This window comes from Callospermophilus lateralis, chromosome 2 (assembly GCF_048772815.1).
Source record: "Callospermophilus lateralis isolate mCalLat2 chromosome 2, mCalLat2.hap1, whole genome shotgun sequence".
Taxonomy (NCBI): domain Eukaryota; kingdom Metazoa; phylum Chordata; class Mammalia; order Rodentia; family Sciuridae; genus Callospermophilus; species Callospermophilus lateralis.
Window position 1 is genome coordinate 139126469 of NC_135306.1, and position 15782 is coordinate 139142250.

The window sequence follows — 15782 nt, forward strand, 5'->3', positions numbered from 1 at the left end:
TGTAGCCCAGTATAACAACCTACCATGCATGATCCAAAACTTTCTAAGAGATTTGTTAGCTATCTACATCTATTGCTCCTATCAGCAGATTGATTAGTCTCTTACATATGATTTACGAAGGGCTGAATTTTTAAAATCATTTAAGAGCAAAGAACTGAATTTATAAAAATAATTTTATTTCTCCAAAGTGTTTGGCAGAGTGCACTGCACATAGCAGCAGCTCAATAAATATCTATTAATTTTTTTGAAATTAAAAAAAGAACCATAATTTTTTATGAGCGCCAAGAAACTAGGATTCTGAAGAATTAGAACTAGGATCCCAAAGAATTAGGTTTGGCCAGGATTGTTAGAAAGAGCAAGTAAAAACATACATTGAAGTGTGTTTTATGTGATTAAGATATTCACAGATGCAAATAATAATGTTGTATCACTAAAAATAACTTTTCATAAGCTAGTAATTGCTTTTATACTTTAATAAAAATCAGCAAGAATAATATTTTTTAAAAAGAAAAATCAAGACCCAATGTTCACTAGTGTTTTTATTAAGCAAGTATACATCATGGTTTTGGTTCAGATCCTAAAGTACAGAGTACAGCTTTCCTTAACAGGTTTTTATATTTTAATTTCTATTATTCTCATAAGATTAAGAACCTAAACTGCAATCAATGTTCAGTAGTTTGGTGTGGTAGAAAACACATGACCTTTGTAATTATTTGTTTAAATGGTTGTAAATTAATGAGCATGAGGAGGATGTGATAATTGTGCATATCTGTATTTCTCCACTAACCACACAAACGTATCCCTGTCAAATGAATACCAGAGTGAATGGATAAATGAATCAGGCAGAAGTATTTTAATCCTAGGCCCCCTCCTATTATCCTTGTGACCTTGAGATAATTAATGTTTTTGAACTTCAGGTTCATCATCTGTAAAATGAGATAGCTATCTTATTCTAAGAGCTACTGTAAAGATTAAAATAGGCTAATATTTAAAGCACCTGGTATAGTGTTTCACCAATAGAAAGAACTTCATAAGGATTATGCCCTTTTGTCTTTCTCTTCAGTTAACAGCTACAGATCATCCTTAGAATTCCAAATAACTGTAAATCAGAGTATGTCTGCCTGCTGCCAAGTACAATGATTTGTGGAAAGACTAATTCATGAGGTTTGCCATTGTCAGCCTTTGATTTGAATCAACCAATTGGCAATCTGCAAATACCATTCAGACCCACTGTGGAAAAACTTGCTGAAATGAAAACACAACTTTTTCTATAGACACATTGCTCACGTACCCAGACCTCTAGTGAGGCTATCTTGGTGTCTGAGATTTTTCTAGCCAAGTGTATACATGAATGCAAATATACTACAATATTTTCCAAGTGAAAAGTACACAGGCAACAGAAAAAAAGATTTAATACAAAAAAGATTTAATGTATTAAAACAGTGTCTTCTCAAATGTGGAAGTATGAAGAATAATTCAATAAGCTCCATACCAAAATGTATCATCATTATACGAGCACAGTTCACAGCAAATTATCAGCTAAGGAAAAATTGTTCTCTTTTATTCCAGATACAGAGTTGTGTTTTTATACTATTTTCTATTTTAGAATTGAAATTTTTATCTTGACTGTTGCACAAGAAGATAGCATGCTGACAAAGGTTCATTTTAAAACAAGAACTTACTATTTAATGTTTAGTTTTATTAAAAAATATTTTATTTAAAACTTAAAGCAAAGGTCAACATTTAATATCTTTCTGAATCATACAGAAGAGACCAAATGATGTAGTCTCTACCTGTGGTACCCATCTGGGGCTGGAGGAGAAATGACCATCTTGTTAAATTACTTCAGTTACCTGGCCCATATGCTTTTAACTCTCTTGTGTATAATTAGTTACCTAACTGAAGCTCACAGCGAGATTTTAATAAAATATGAGTGAAATGCGGTCCACTAAAACACAAGTGATTTATCCATAAGCTATATTAAGGGTCATTGTTCCACACACTTCCAAGAAAATCAGTAAGTCAACTGGATTGCCTGTTTGACCATTGCATTTTTGCAATGAGTTAATGACACTACCTCAAAATGTACTTTTGTATTTGATAATGTCTTAAAACAATGGGGACCTTCATCAAAAATTATAGTTCCTAATCGCCCAAAGGATTTATCACAGTAAGGGGTGAGAATCCTAGAAAAATATTCACAAAGTAAATGTTATTATCTTCTAGGAAGGTTACACTTAGAATAACTCCTGACAAACGGAAACCTAATCTTTTTGTCAGTAAGTGCAAACATCTATTCAGAGCCTGCTCTGTGCATGGCACTTTACCTGGCCCTTGGCTGTACAGAAAAGGTAAGATCCCTGCTCAGACTATTGGGAAGCAAGAAGCACACAAGTAGCCACACCTTAACAAAATAATGAACAACTTCAAAAGTCTTTAGCAAAATCATGACCTCTTTCTCTTTTGTGCTCTTGTGCTTTTCCTGCACCCAACTCTGGGCACTGTAATTCTCACCATGGAGTGGGGCGGGGTGGGGGTGGGGCAGGGGGCAGCGGCCTGGCAGGTGAACAGCCTGGGTTTGAAAGACTCAGGCCTCCAGCTTTCCTGAATCTACTCCACAATCATTATTTCAGAAAATGTTAAAAAATAAATTCCCTAAAGCTTCTCAGTGAAAAGAGGTCTATTTAGTAAAAATGGATATATATCATTCTCTTCAAATGTACTGTTAGCCCATAATGCTTTCTTTTAATATTTTTTATTGGTACATTATAGTTGTACATAATAGTGGGATTTGTTGTGACATTTTCACATATGGACACAATATAACAATAGAATTTGGCCAATATATAATTCTTGAACATTTACTCATAGACAAGACTGCATCCCATCCTGTAGTCTCGGTGGGGGCTTGCCTCAATCTTTAGAAGGCTCTTAATGACTCTTTTTATAAGTATGTACAGAGTCATAAATATCCAGAAGCCTCTGAATGCCTCCTTTCACAATTTTGTTGATGTTGGCAGAGATGACAGTTCTTCCCTAATAACATTCTGGACATATGAAATGGAGCCTGCTGTTTGGTGAATAATGTTTTAAATAAATGAAGATTAAAATTAAAGATATTTACCTAATAGTATTAATAATGACAACAGTTCTGAATAAGATTCCATCAGGGGATGAGAATATGAAGTATTTAAAAGATCTCCATATGGGTGTCTTAAAGTCTAGGCCTGGTTCAGCCATTAACTAGCTACAAATTTATGTAAATCTGATAGTAGTAGTAGTAGTGATAATAACATAATACTTCCATAAACCTTGTTAAAGAGCAATGTAACTAAAAAGACATAGAACTTGGCATAGTGTTAATTGCAAGGAAATACATATTCAAAAACATTCATGAGGGCTGGGGATATGGCTGAGTGGTTAAGCACCACTGGGTTCAATCCCCAGTACAAAAACAAACAAACAAACAAAAACATAAACATTCATGGCACTCATCTTCAACAAAATATAATTTAATGCTGAACAATACTACTTCAACAAACTCTTATTTGGGATATTCAAATATAGATCTTAGCACATAGGCCAGCATATCTCATGGACACAAACCAGATGTTCAATAAACATTTGATTTAAATGACTTGACTTGCACATAATGCATACTAATTTTCTTCTCCAAAGGCCTTATTTATTTGTTAATAATAATAATGTATCTACCCAAATTTAATAATTAAAACTGCTTTTAAACTCAAATTTTCACTTATACCAGAAACAAGTTTTAACTTGGAGAAAAGATTTATTTTGGCTCATCAGAATGCATTATTAATACAATTAGAAATGATCTTCTAGCACATGTTTAAAAATTATTTAAACACTTTAAAAAGTAATATCACTTAATGGTTAATTTTTAAGAATTTCAGCTCTCCATACATATAGATTATTTGTATAGAGCCCCAAATTGTTGGTGTTAAAATTCACCCACCTTGGAGAAATGATGTTAATTCCCAATATTCAAAATCAGGTATTTAAATGAATGACATTTTCAGCAATTACTTTGGATGATTGAAGACACACATTACATTAGCATGTATTTTCTTTACCGATGCAAATCCTATAGTCACTGGCACAGTTTTGAACTGCCGTTCCTAAATTATATTGGATTCTTTAAAACTGGTCTATTCTTCACAGAACTAGAAAAAAAAAAATCCTAACATTCATATGGAAGCACAAAAGATGCCCAATAGCCAAAGCAATACTGAGCAAAAAGAGCAATGCTGGAGGCATCACAATACCTGATCTTAACACATACTACAGATCCACAGTAACAAAATGCCATGGCATTAACATAAAAATAGACATGTAGACCAATGGAACAGAATGGAGGACCCATGAATAAATACACACATCTTCAGCTAACTGGTCTCAACAAAATGCCACAACATACACTGGAGAAATGACAGACTCTTCAACAAACAGTGCTGGGAAAACAGGATATCCATAGGTAGAAGGTCGAGACTAGACCCCTATCTCTCACCATGTATAAAAATCAACTCAAAATGGGTCAAATAATATAAGACTTGAAAATTTGAAACTACCAGGGGAAAACATAGGAAAACACTTCAAGATGTTGGCACAGACAACAATTTCCCGGATAGAACTCTGAGAACTGACAAATGGAATTGTAACAAATTAAAAAGCTTCTACATAGCAAAGGAAAGGATGACCCGAGTGAAGAGACAGCCTGCAGAAGGGGAGAAGTACTTTGTCAGCAATTCATTCATCTGACATAGATTAATATCCAGAATATATAAGGCACTCATGAAACTTAACAACAATAACAAAAGGTAATGTTTTGACATTACATGGAGACAGGGTAGAGAGAGGGTAGACATGATCAATACATGACAAATGCATGTATAGAACTGTCACAGTGAAACCCATTAATCTGTACAACTCATCCATATTAATAAAAAAGAAAATATAAGAATTGGTCTCTCTTCTAATTCAGAATTGCTAGTAACAAATAGTTTGAAATGCAGTATATTATATTAACTTATCTAGTAATCAGAACTACATTTTTTCCAACTCCTTCTGTCCTTCAGTTTAAAAAATGCCAAAAAAAGAAACATAAATAAGAAAAAAAAATACTGAGAGGATAATGGAAACATTATATACTCTGCTGGTGGAGAAGAACAAAAAGTATCTTTCTTCAAAGAGCAGTAGTGAATATAAACAGGACCTACTACCACCAGGTCTTGTAGATGCATGTCAGGAAATATATGAGCACAGACACTGATTATTACTTTAACAAAAATGAGTCTTTTGCTGATCCTCCTCTCCCTATCCATCTTTTCTTTTTAAAAATTTATTCTAATTAGTTACATATGACAATAGAATGCATTTTGACACATTATACATAAATGGAATATAACTTTTCATTTTTCTGGTTGCACATGATGTAGAATTACACAGGTCTTATAATCATATATGCACATCGGGTAATAATGTCTGATTCATTCTACTATCATTCCTCCTCCTATACCCACTTTCCTCCCTTCATTCCCCTCTGTCTAGTCCAAAGTACCTCTATTCTGTGCATCCCCTTTATTGTGAATTAGCATCCACACATCAGAGAAAATATTCTGCCTTTGGTTCTTTGGAATTGGGTTATTTTGCTTAGCATAATATTCTCCAGTTCAATCCGTTTACTGGCAAATGCCATAACTCCATTCTTCTTTAAGGCTGAGTAATATTCCATCGTATATATCACACTTTCTTTAGCCATTCATCTGTTGAAGGGCACCTAGGTTGGTTCCATAGTTTAGTCCTTCTTTTTGGTTTTAGATGCGGCATCTTTTCCCATCTCTAGCCACTTCTTCAACCCCCGCCCCTCCCCCCATCAGAGAATTATGGGGAATAGAGGAGTGAGGAAACTAAAAAATGTACTATATAAATCTAAGTAAAGAAAGAACCCAAGTATTCTCTTTTGAAGGACATCTATTATAGCATTCAGGTAAAGAATCAAAGCCAATCTGCAGATTGAGAGTGTGGGAGATGAATGGTCATCAACAACAAACTGAGCACATAGGGAGTACCTATATTGCGAGGTGTATTGGAGTTGAGGATTGCAAGGATGTGTGAGATCCTCATTCAAAAAGCACTCACTACAATGGGAATTCAGTAAGCAAAGCACTAAGAGAAACAGTCTATTTTCTCCATTGTGTTTTATAACCTCAGACATTTCTGAATCTCTCTGACCCTCAGTTTCTTCCTCCATCTTTCCTGTCAGGGTTATAAGACTTAATTGCTTTGGGAATGAAGTTATGAAGTCCCTACAAATGGAAAGCATCACAGTAGCCCCCCACCCTCAACTGGTGGGGGATATGTTGTTCCAAGACACCCAGTGGATGTCTGAAAACTGGGGCTGGTACCAAACCTTCATATACTATGTTTTTTCCTATACATACATAACTACAATAAAGTTTAGTTTATAAACTAGGCACAGTTAACAACTAATATTAAAATTATAACTACATACTGTAGTAAAAGTTATTTAAAACTGACAATATTTTATTTCAGGAAATTTCTACGTAATACTTTCCAATCAGCATGCAACTGGAACCGCACTTACCCGCCTAAGGAGGACTAACTGGGTGAGTGAAGTGAGCACCGACTGTGTGCGAGGGACTGTGTGAGGCACCCTGAAGGTTACAAACCTGCAGTCAGACCCTGCCCTCCAGGAGCAGATCTAGGAGCGCAAATGAGCAACGCGTCAATGAGCAGGGATTCTACTAGGAGGCGGAAAGAGAGGGAGGTCAGCTGTGGTCAGTTCGCAGAAGGCCCGCTTTCCTCCCGGTCTCCGAAGGGGAGAAGGCCAGGGTGGGGGTGGGGCACGGAGGACTGCCCCCGCCCGCCCCGCCCCCAGTAGCTCCCAACGGCCGGGGACTGGTGTCCAGCCAGGAAACCCCAGCGCGCGACCCCAGTCTCATTTCGGCACAGAGCAAGCCTCAGACTGGCAGATCAGGGGCCGAGCAGGACCAGCCTCCCCACATCCCCTTAACACTTCCAGGTGCGGATAAAGGGCCGCCGGCTTGTAGCCAGAAAACTGGTCCAGCCCCGCACCCTGCCCACCAGCTCCCCAGCCGCCCGCGCGCCCTGGGTTTCCCAGGCGACTGGCATCCTCCCGCCCGCCCGCCCGCCCCTCCCGGGCGCGAGCAGCGGTTCGGGGGCGCCACCTGGCGGCCCTGCGGGGAGCAGTCCGGGCGGAGGGTCTGCGCCGCCGCCCCGGTACCTCCACGCACTCTACCGCCGCCCTCTGTGCGGAATTTTCCGCGCCCAAGCTCTGCTCGCCCCCGTCGAGTCGCAAACCCGGAAGTGGTGAGTGTGCGGAGACGTGACGTGGCGCCGTGCCGTGGCGCCGTGCCGTGACGGAGCCGAGGTCGTTTCACTGGGCTTTCTGCTGTCAGATGAGACAACTGGAGTGGTGGGGTAGGGACCGTGGGCATGCGATCGGATTTGCCCGCCTCTGCCCTGCTCGGCGCTCGGCACCAGGGCAGCTCCTCTTCCACTTTTGTTTTGTACCCGAGTTTCAGCTCCAGATAGAATGACAAACACCTGAACTGAATAGGACAACTTTTGGCTCTGAAAGCTCCTAAACCTCAAGAAAAGCAACAAAGATTCCGTTTCCTCCTTCTTTTTCACCTTTTGTAGCTCTGTCCTTCTTTGTGGGGGGAGGGGGTCAGAAGTCCCACACTGACCGTCTTTAAAGTTCCCCTTTACTCTCCAGCATTCTTTCCCATTCTGTGCCTGAAGACTGGCCTCCTAGATCCAGGAAGCACCTACTTCCCCTAGTGACTTCCCAGTCATTTATCCTTTTGACCCGGGAAAACGGAAGTGAAGCTCCTTTTGGCTTTTACTTTCTTCCCAAGTCATCTATTTGACATTCTTGAATTCGTTTTTGTTTTTTTAATAGATTGTCATGTGTTTTTGGTTTTTTTAAAAAATATGTTGTTATAACACTTTCAAGAACCTCTTAAAGGAAGAGAACTGATTAACCTCTTGGTTAATAAAAGTATTAATTAACTTTTAGTTCAGGGAATTTTTCTCATCAGTAAAAAGCCATCCAAAAATTAACCAGTTTGTGGACATTTATTTGTTCTACCTCATTTAAACCTCCATTTGTGCAAAAATTATTTTTTATATCTAATAAGTACTTTGTGATCTATGCATCTAAAAGGTTTTAAAAATATTTTTTAGTTGTCGATGGATCTTTAATTAATTAATTTATTTATAAGAGGTGCTGAGAATCGAACCAGTGCTTCACACATGCTAGGCGAACTCTCGAGCACTGTGTCACAGCCCCAGCTAAAAGGTTTTTTAGTTACCTGGTCTTTCCTAAAATGGCAACAGGTGGGACTGTAGAGTGAACTTATTAAGTAGAGTGCAAAGGCAGGAGAAAAAGTTACTACCCAAAGTTTTAAAGCATTGAGTTTTTCTAGTCAAGTGGAAAAACTATGATTTTTTTTTTTTTTTTCAGCACGTTGAATTCATTCCCACATCATTTCTTATAAATCTTAGGCCTGCTTCTTTTATGAGGCCCTGGGCCTATGTTCAAAAATGTACTTTTACCCTATCATTTATCTCCTGCTCAGTTTTTCTTATGGTGTTTGCCAGTTAGTGGTCAAACAGTGAAACCAGATAAAAAACATTTGTGGAGTTTCCTCATTTGACCTTGATTTTCTGTGAGTCTTGCAGTGTTGAATGATGCACAAATAGAAGTAGAAAAGTATCTAAGGTAGAACAAGCCTAATATGCTGTCTGTTTTTTGGCAAAACCACAAATAATCTGTTTGGTATAAACAATTGCTAAACATCTGATAGATAAAAAAAAAAAAAATGCAGGGTCTGCTGTAGGCGGTGCTGCATGCCTGTTATCCCAAGGACTGGGGAGGCTGAGGCAGGAGAGTTGCACGTTCAAGGCCAGCCTGAGCAATTGAGTAAGACACTGTCTCAGAATTTTAATTTGGGCTGGAATGTAGCTCAGTGATAGAAGCCTTGCCTATTGTTTGTGAGGTCCCAGGTTCAACTTCCTGTACTGCAAAATAAAATTTGCAGGGACTTTTTTTTTTGACAATATGATTTTAAAAACCATGAACATACTTGTTCACACTTTTAAATATCTGTTTTCATTAGAGATTACTACCTTTGCCAATAGACAAAGCAATCAACTAGATATTAGTGTTAAATATCATAGTAATTTCTGGAGACCTGAACTAAAGATTAACCTTTTGACTTTGCAAGCTGCTTCAAACTTCTGGAATACCAGACATTTTACTGAGAGCAAAATTACTTTTCTTGAAATTTTGATCCTGACAAATTTGAAACAAATCAGTGCTTTGCAAAAAAAGAAGAAAAAGAAAGAAAAATGTTGTAACTCTATATCCATTGCTATGTTGCTATATTATAAAATGAGCATTTCTCCTTTATTTGTTAGAGTCCCAGTTTTTTCCCTTTAAGCCTGGAGCCATATCCCTTCAATCTTCTTTTCTTCATCTCGTTGATCCAAGTTTAACCTGAGTAACTAGAACTCTGGCAAAAAAGATATCACATCTTTATTTTCCCCCTTTTCTCTTCTTCCCAACTAAATTTTGAAATTATTTTCATGATCTCTTTGTTTTCTGTGAGAAAAGAGGAGCACAGGATGGTAAGCTGGAGTTCTGGGTTCCCAGGGACTGGGCCAGGGGATGAATTGTGCCTGAGGGCTTTAGCATATAATGTCTTGAGAGCTTTCAACGACAATGGATTGCTGTGTGCCTACAGCAGTTTTAAAACATGACCAGGAAAGTGACCGTAAAAGGATAAAACTATTATCACTAGAACATAATAAAAAGTCCAAAAGTAGACATAATATATAGTCAGCTGGTTCGGACTACAGCGCCAACGTAACTCAATGAGGAAAGGATAATGTTTTCAATAAATGGTATTCTAAATATTGGCTATCTATGTGGAAAATGACCCTCGACCCTAACCAAAAACATGCTTTTGTATGTGGGGCGCGTATATGGTACTGGAGATTAAAACTGGAGGTGCTCTATCTCTGAACTGTATCTCTAGCTTATTTTTTATTTTGAGTCAAGTTCTAAGTTACCATGGCTGGCCTTGAACTTGTGATCCTTTGGCCTCAGTCTCCTAAATAGCTGGGATTACAGAAGTGTGCTGCTGCACTGGGCCCATACAAAAAATCAGCTCAGAATATATCATAGACTTTAACACACAAGCTAAAACTATAAAATTTCTAGAGTAAAACAGGAAAAATTCTTTGTGACCTTGGGTCAGCAAAAATTCCTTTTTATATAGGACACAAAAGCATGGTTTAAAAAAGGGAGAAAAAGTAATAATTCATCCAAATTTAAAATTCTGCTCTATAGTTTGAAGAATATGAAAAAGCCACAGTCTGGAAAAAAAATACTTGTAATACATACACCTTACAAAAAAATGCTATCCAGAATTTACAAACAACTCATAAAGCTCAATAAAAAGTTAAAAAAAAAAAAAAAACTACCAAAAGATTTGAACATATGTGTCACAAAAGAAAATATATTCTTGGCCAATTAGCATATGAAAAGATACTCAACATTATTAGTCATCAGGGAAATGCAAATAGAAACCATGAGATACTAATCCACACCAATCAGAATGGCTGATCTTAAAACAGCTGACAACATTCTGCATTGACAAAGGATGTGGAGTAACTGAAACTTTCATATATTGCTGGGGAAAAAGTAAAATAATATAACTGTTTTGGAAAACAATTTGGTAGTCTTTTCTTCAATATATAGTTCAACTTCACTTGTAGGTATTTATTCATTCAAAAGAATTGAAAATGAATGTTTATAGCAGTTTTATTCATAATCTAAATCTGGAAACAACTCAGAAGTCCATCAGCAGGTAACTGCTTAAACAAAATGTTGAATATCCATGCAATAGAATACCATTAGCAATAAAAAGGAATGAACTATTAATACAGGCAATAATGTAAATGCATCTCAAAAGAATTTAGCTAATGGCTGGGGATGTGGCTCAAGCGGTAACGTGCTCACCTGGCATGCATGTTCGATCCTCAACACCACATAAAAATAAAATAAAGATGTTGTGTCCACCAAAAACTAAAAAGAAAATAAATATTAAAAAATTCTCTCTCCCTCTCTCTCTCTCTCTCTCTCTCTCTCTAAAAAAAAAAAAAAAAATTAGCTAAGTAAAGAAGCCAAGTGTGAAAAACTACATAGTATCACATGAAATTCCTGAAAAGTCTAAAAGCAGATCAGTGGTTGCCTACTGCAGAGAGGTGGGTGAAGGGATTTCTGCAAGGGGACAGAAGAGGACTTTTTGGGAGAAAGGTAATACTCTATATTTTGATTGTGATGGTTGTAACTACAGTGTTTGCATTTGTTAAAATTCATTGAACTATACATTTAAAATGTGTACATTTTATTATAACTCTATATTGTTAATTTTTACAAAATAGCTTCACATTTTTTGATATCTTCTCATTAAGAGATGGAGTCACTGTTCCCTCTCCTTGAATCCTGTTGATCTTGTTACTGCTTCAACCAGCAGAGTATGGTGGCAATTACTCTTGTGTTATTTCTGAAGCTAGATCATAAAAAGTCATGACAATTCCTCCTGCCTCTTTTGGATTCTTGCTTTGGTTGCCATGGGCTGCCATATAAAAAGTCCAACTACTATGGGGCAACCATGCTGAAGAGGCCAAAAATAGGCATTAAAGTCAGCTCTTCTAGCTGAGTCCACCTTCTAGCCCACAGAATGCCACATATATGAGTGAAGTCATATTGGATCTTCCTACCCACCCATGTCATAAGGAACAAGAGATCACCAGTTACTAATCTGTGGGATCTTTGAGATATAACAAAGGGTTTTTTTAAAACAGTTTTGATAGTGTATCAGTTATCTATTACCGCATAACAAATTAGTGATTTAAGACAACAACAATAATTTATTACCTCACCATTGTTATAAATGAGGAATTTGGGAGCAGCTTGACTGGGCAGTTCTAGCTTGCTGTATCTCATGAGGTCAGATGTTGGCCAGATTCTATGTCTGCCTGAAGGAGCTTTCAGTCTAGGGGAAAAGAGGAGCAATCAAATCAATAGTTTTTTACAACACAGTCGGAAAACCCCCATTAGGGGCATGCAAGGAGCATGCTACAGAAAACCTACCCCAGTCTTAAGGGTCAGAGAACAATTCCTAGAGGAAGAGAGGTCTGAATTTTTTTAAAAACATGCGTTATCACACAATATATACAATATTTACTTTGCTTGCCATCTGAAATGCCTTAGAAAAGCAAGGTCTGAATTGAGACTTGATGAGCAAAAATTAGTCACCTTGAGGTGTTGGGGGGAGGTGATGGAATAGAGAGCCTAGAATATTACAAAGACCTAGAAGTAAAAATGAAAATAATAAGGTCCTAATGGATTTAAGGAAATTTACCATGGTTGGGTAATAGGGCCCTCAGATAGGGGAGGAGAAAGAAGGCTGAAGAAGCAGTCAGGGACAGATCACATTGGGTCCTCTGAGCTATGCTGATGATGACAGCCTTGTTACCATGACAGAAGTTTCCTTTGGTTGCTGTAGAAGCGAGTGGGAAGGGTCAGAACTGGGTCAGGTTCCAGGATGAACTCCACTGACCACAGTTTCAATCTTTCTTTTGCCTAAGGGCCTCTCTCACTTGGGTCCAGTTTCTGGTCCAAGAAGCATGTCTCAGATTCTGCCCTTCATCAGATAAAAGTAACTGGCAAAAAGAATGACCTCATCTCTCTGGGTCAAGTTCAGCTTGCCTAATCTCTGGCTGCCTCTATGACTCAAGTAGGATGCCAACCCCCACACTAGAACATAGTCTATGAAACCCTACCATCACCACAACATCAACAAGCATATTAAAAGAATTAGAACGTATGGAATAATAAATACTACCTCACATCTGGAAAATGAGGCAGCATAAATTCTAACTTTCATCTTTTAAGAACTACACATTTGTTTGCAGAAGGAAACATAAAAGGACATTTTTAGGCATACCTACCAATATTAGCAAATTCAAGGTAGTGCATTGCATTTTAATTCTCATCTACTTATTTTCCAGTGCTAGGTATTGAACCCAGGGCTTTGCGCATGTAAGACAAGCACTTTGCTACTGAGCCACATCCCCAGCCCTTTTAATTTTGATTTCTGCAGGGTTTTACTAAGATGACCAGGCTGGCCTGGAACTTATATTTCTTCTGCCTTCGCATCTTGAGAAACTGGGATTTTAGGCAGCAGTACTTCACCTGACTGTGCACTGCATTTTTAGGGGAATAATGAGTTTGTGTATTACTCCCTACACATTTCACTTTTCACATGACACACTAGCTAAGGAAACAACTGCCAAAAGGCCACATTATGTGTTTTCATTTAAATGTAGGCAAGTCTACAGAGACAGAAACTGAGACTTCACCAAGGGCTATACACCATAGGGTCACCAGCAGGGGGACCACTTGGAGGGAGAGCTGTCCATGTGAAGAAAGGAGCAGCTGACCAGGGCATTGCAAACAACAGTCTTTGGACCCTGAAATTGGAGATTCTTCTACTGACCGCACCTAAGTATGGGAACTGCCATTGTGGGATCTGGCGAGACAGAGAGAGTGTTTACAGAACCACATGTTGTTAATGCATCTTTTTTTTAAAGAACATGAAACTTGTAGTCAGTGTGGATTCTTCTGAAGCCGCTCCCTAGTTGTGTGACCTTGGACAAGTTACTTTGACTTTCTGTACCTCAATTTCTTTTCTTTTTTTTTTTAATTTTAAAATTTGTTTTAATTCATTATACATGACAGTAGACTGCATTTATGCATTTTGATGTATCATATATAGATGGGATATAATTCTCATTTTTCTAAGTGTACATGTTGCAGAATCACATTGGTCATACAGTAATATATATACATAAAGCAATAATATCTGTTTTGTTCTACTATCCTTCTTATCCCCACATCCCCTTCCCTCCCCTTCCTTCACTTCCCTCTACCTAATTTAAGGTAATTCTATTCTTCTCTAGTTCCCCACACCCCGCCCTTACTGTGAATTAGCATCAACATATTAGAGAAAACATTCGGCCTTTGGTTTTTGGGGATTGGCTTATTTCACTTAAGCATGATATTCTCCAACTCTATTCATTTATTGGCAAATGCCATAAATTCATTCTTCTTTAAAGCTGAGTAATATTCTATTATTTTCTTTATCCATTCATCTATTGAAGGACGCCTAGGTTGGTTCCATAGTTTAGTTACTGTGAATTGAGCTGCTATAAACATTGACGTGGCTTTATCACTGTAGTATGCTGATTTTAAGTCTTTTGGGTATAAACCGAGGAGTAGGATACCTGGGTCAAATGGTGGTTCCATTCCAAGTTTTCTGAGGAATGTCCATAGCATCTCAATTTTTTCATCTGTAAAATGGACATAACATTGCATACCTGTCAGAGCTGGCATATGGTAGACTTTCAAAAAGTGTTAGATCTCTCTGGAATCTCTTCTAAAATATTAGGAATCCCAGAGAGTAGAATAATGTGGATCTCTCCAGAGTCACATTACCGAAGTGGCTTGAGAGCATCCATATTTGTTGGAACTCAAATCTATACCTTTTACCTAGGTTACCCACTTAGCTTCCTATTTAGCATCAATGTTATAGCTTGGATCTGGAGTGTTCCCTAAAGGCTCATATGCCTTGAAGGTGTGGTCCCCAATGCAGCAATGTTCAGAAGTGGAGCTCTTGGGGAAGTAATTGGTTCATAGGGCTCTGACCTCATCAGTGGATTAATCTATTGATGCATCAACAATTTGATGACATTTTTGGAAGGTGATAGAAACTATAAGAGGTAGGTGAGGCCTACTGAGAGGAGGTAGGTTTCTGGGGATGTGCCCTGGAATAGTATTTCTTATCCTGGGCTCCTTCCTCCCTCTCTCTGCTTCCCTGCTGCTATGAGATGAGCAGCTTTCCTTCCCCGTGTCCTTCTGCCAAAATGTTCGGCCTCACCCCAGGCCCAAAGTAATGGAGCCAGCCAGCCATGGACTGAAACCTCTGAAACTGTGAGCCAAAATAAATCTTTCCTTCCTCAAGTTGGTTTTCTCAGGCATTTGGGTCACAGCATCAAAAAGCTAGCTGACTAACAGAATCAATTAGATGGCTCACATCATGCCCCAAACTCATTATCTCCCCCCACCTCCAATTTTTCTTTCCTTCTCAAGACTGTGTTTGATAGTTAGTAAATGGCACCAGCATTCATTTATATACTTAAACCTCAAGTCTTGGAGTTGTTCTAAACTCACCAACAGATCTCATCAATCTTCAAATTTTGTCAGTCTACCTAGAGATTTTTTTTCATAGTTGTCAATGGACTTTATTTATTTATTTATATGTGGTCCTGAGAATCAAACCTAGTGCTTCATGCATGCTAGGCAAGCACTCTACCACTGAGCCACAACCCCAGCCCCATGCCTAGAGATTTTATATGTTGAATCCATTCATTATTTTTTTAGCCAGAAATTTTTATTGAACAGCTACTATGAACTGGACTCTGTCTATATTGCCTCCTTCTTAGTATAGGTCCCATTCTTTTGGTTTAACTGAAGGAATGTTTTCTCATAAAGTCCTGAATCCAATTCTTTCTCTACATTCTGCAAGAGATTCACTCCCTTGTCTAAGATCTTACACTGGATTCCAACTGATCCTGGTATG

General features: G+C 38.1%; 2 protein-coding genes across 4 annotated transcripts in view; one reads left to right on the forward strand and one right to left on the reverse strand.

The window, feature by feature from the left end:
• The window catches only part of Ccdc83 (coiled-coil domain containing 83), a 49896-nt gene extending 42577 nt beyond the window's left edge, over positions 1-7319 (reverse strand). For all 3 annotated transcript variants that reach the window (XM_076846568.1, XM_076846567.1, XM_076846566.1), the window contains exons 1-2: positions 7289-7319; positions 6714-6788 (exon numbers count right to left, since the gene is read on the reverse strand). The gene's annotated coding sequence lies outside the window, so the exon portion shown is untranslated. The remainder of the gene's footprint in view (positions 1-6713; positions 6789-7288) is intronic.
• Positions 6574-15782, forward strand: part of Sytl2 (synaptotagmin like 2) — a 133099-nt gene continuing 123890 nt past the window's right edge. Inside the window, exon 1 of the mRNA XM_076846565.1 lies at positions 6574-6650. The gene's annotated coding sequence lies outside the window, so the exon portion shown is untranslated. The remainder of the gene's footprint in view (positions 6651-15782) is intronic.